The sequence below is a fragment of the Penaeus vannamei genome, chromosome 13 (assembly GCF_042767895.1).
Source record: "Penaeus vannamei isolate JL-2024 chromosome 13, ASM4276789v1, whole genome shotgun sequence".
NCBI classification, from domain to species: domain Eukaryota; kingdom Metazoa; phylum Arthropoda; class Malacostraca; order Decapoda; family Penaeidae; genus Penaeus; species Penaeus vannamei.
The window spans coordinates 45085191-45087690 of NC_091561.1; the positions used below are offsets into that span (position 1 = coordinate 45085191).

At 33.8% G+C, this 2500-nt stretch overlaps 1 protein-coding gene across 6 annotated transcripts in view; it reads right to left on the reverse strand.

The window, feature by feature from the left end:
* Positions 1 to 1361: 1361 nt before the first annotated feature.
* KrT95D (phosphofurin acidic cluster sorting protein KrT95D) overlaps positions 1362 to 2500 on the reverse strand; it is a 220735-nt gene continuing 219596 nt past the window's right edge. For all 6 annotated transcript variants that reach the window (XM_070129321.1, XM_070129320.1, XM_070129319.1 and 3 more), the window contains one exon: positions 1362 to 2500. This exon is cut by the window's right edge and continues 2588 nt beyond it. The gene's annotated coding sequence lies outside the window, so the exon portion shown is untranslated.

A 2500-nucleotide genomic window follows, 5' to 3' on the forward strand; every position in this document is an offset into this window, starting at 1 on the left:
ATACTGTAAAACTATTATTTATCTACTTTTCTCTTAATATTCTTTCAAAATGTAAAATACTCAAAAGATAATTAAAAAGGTAATCTAATAAAGTGTGTACAAGTTCTCATTCCATAACAAATAAAAAACTAAAATATGAATGATTCACTGAATGAGACATAAAACTTGGAGTATTCTTAGTCACTTGCAACATACTTTGACAACCATTTCCTTCTTTATCATTATAACTACAATGATGATCCCACTGTACTAAAACACTGTAGAACTAAGATAACATACACACTTACAGCTTACAACATATACTTAGCAGATCAGAGATGCATTACACTTCAACCTTCCAAAAACTGGCTTATGAACCCAGACTGCGATTCAGTTCATGTACAAAAGTGACAAGACCCAAATCGAAATGTAACATAAAAAATAATATTGATTTTATTCTTTTATAATCAGATGTGCTATGTTCCATTCCAATACTAGTGGAAGAACAAGAGAGGCTCCTGCTAATATCGGCCACATTCATCTAAAAGGTACATGTTTTTGCCATTAATGACATTTCTGTTTTCTGTCGACTATAAAATAGAAATACTTCAGGATTTTCTACGTTCAACACAAAATACTTATAAAGTTTAAAATGGCAACTGTGCTTTACAGCTTTGGAAAATTATACGAAAGAAAAAGAAGAACTTGTGCTCCCCAGTTTCCGACAAAGTAATACTTGAATGGTGGTGAACCACACTCAGATCTAAACATTGTTCCTTTCATGAATGTGCCGTGAACTATTACAACAAGAGACCTAAAAACTAACCTTACAAACATCTTTGATTGAAGCTACTTGACAAATCAAGCTATCATAAATCTTGGCAAAATATATTGCTTCTTATCATGCGTACAGTTCTTTGAGACCGTACACACGGCAGGGCAGACAAGCACTGACTTCACTGGTATCCAACCACCTTCCTTTTCCTCTGATGCAACTACAAAACTTCCTATTAATGCCTGAAGTTTACAAAAGTGAAAATTTATAGAATATCATAAATTTTCCCTCAAATATTGTGGTCCTTTGACTTCACATATTGTGAACATATTTACTTCAACCCCTTAAAAATTATAAGAAAAAAGGGAAAAGTGATTTACAGAAATTAACAGCACATCCAGTATACTAATCTTAACTTCTAAATGATCTACATTTCTAAAAATGCAAAATGAAAAAAAAAAGAAAAAAAAACAATGTTTACATCACATTCAATTACTTGGGGTAGGGGGCATCCATTACATTATAATATATCACATGACAAATATCAGACATTTACATTCCATTACATGGATGATAATGTTCAGGATAACTGGTTATTAAAATTTGATTTACTTGTTAAAGCAAGATTCAATTATCATCTTTATTTTAAAATATGTTAAAGAAGTATAGCAAAATATTACAAAGACATGGTATAATTCTTAGTGCATTTGATACTGTTTTGTTTCTCGTGTTGCTTACATAAGTATGTTTCTAATATGTGTGAATTGAGAGCAGAGGCAGGAGCTTCCAGAACTTTGCTTCAGGCCAGCTGAAAGCTTATCACCAGCACCTCCAGATTTTGCCTACTTGGTGCAGATGTTATGATATGCATGTTGAATTGCAGCATTGATAAGACATTTCACAAATTGAAAGTCAAATGTTTTAACTGAGAGTAACTTTATAAAAACTGGCAGATCAATGACTCCTAATACACTGTTTGTATTGGGAGTCTTATGAAATATTTTTTTGTAGTTAGATTACAACAGTGTATATCTCTTAAGCCACTGATTATATCAGTGGAAATTATTCAACAGTCAAGATGGGCAAAGTGATTGAAATCCGTATGTGAAAGAGAATGAGCAGTTGAAGGCCTCTGTGACGTCCTCTGGGAAGTAACAATTGGCCAACCTTAAGTTTTGGTGATTCTTCATGGATGCTCCCAGCCCTGACAAGCATGAGACTAGTGGTTTTTGGCCCCACAAGGCCACTAATACTTATCCTTCAGAAGACTCCAAACAACAAGGTGAGGGAGGAGGGAGGAGGGAGGAGGGAAGAGGACTGCAGAAGCAAGGTCGATTTAATTGTTTCATATCAAGTCAATCTTCACAACAAGAATGACAGAGAGTAGGAAGAGGAACAGAACCTGTCAAAGATTCCTACAGACACCACTTAGTTCCTCACCATGATCCTGAACAAAGAGTATTCACAAATTCCTCTGACCATGCAAAAACTCTTTAACTTTTCTTGTGAACTATAAAAAAAATAAAAATAAATATAAAAATTAATATTACATTCACTGTCCTAAGTCAGAGTTACTCCTATGCATAATTTCACCTAAAAAAAACTATACAACTTTTCTCTTTCTTACAAAAACAAAATGCAATACTTTTCTGACTGTGACCTTTGGCTAATATATCATTCTGACCTTACAGGAAGACAGGCAAGGGATGAGGCAAGGGATGTTGATAACTCATTCACTGCCTTTCA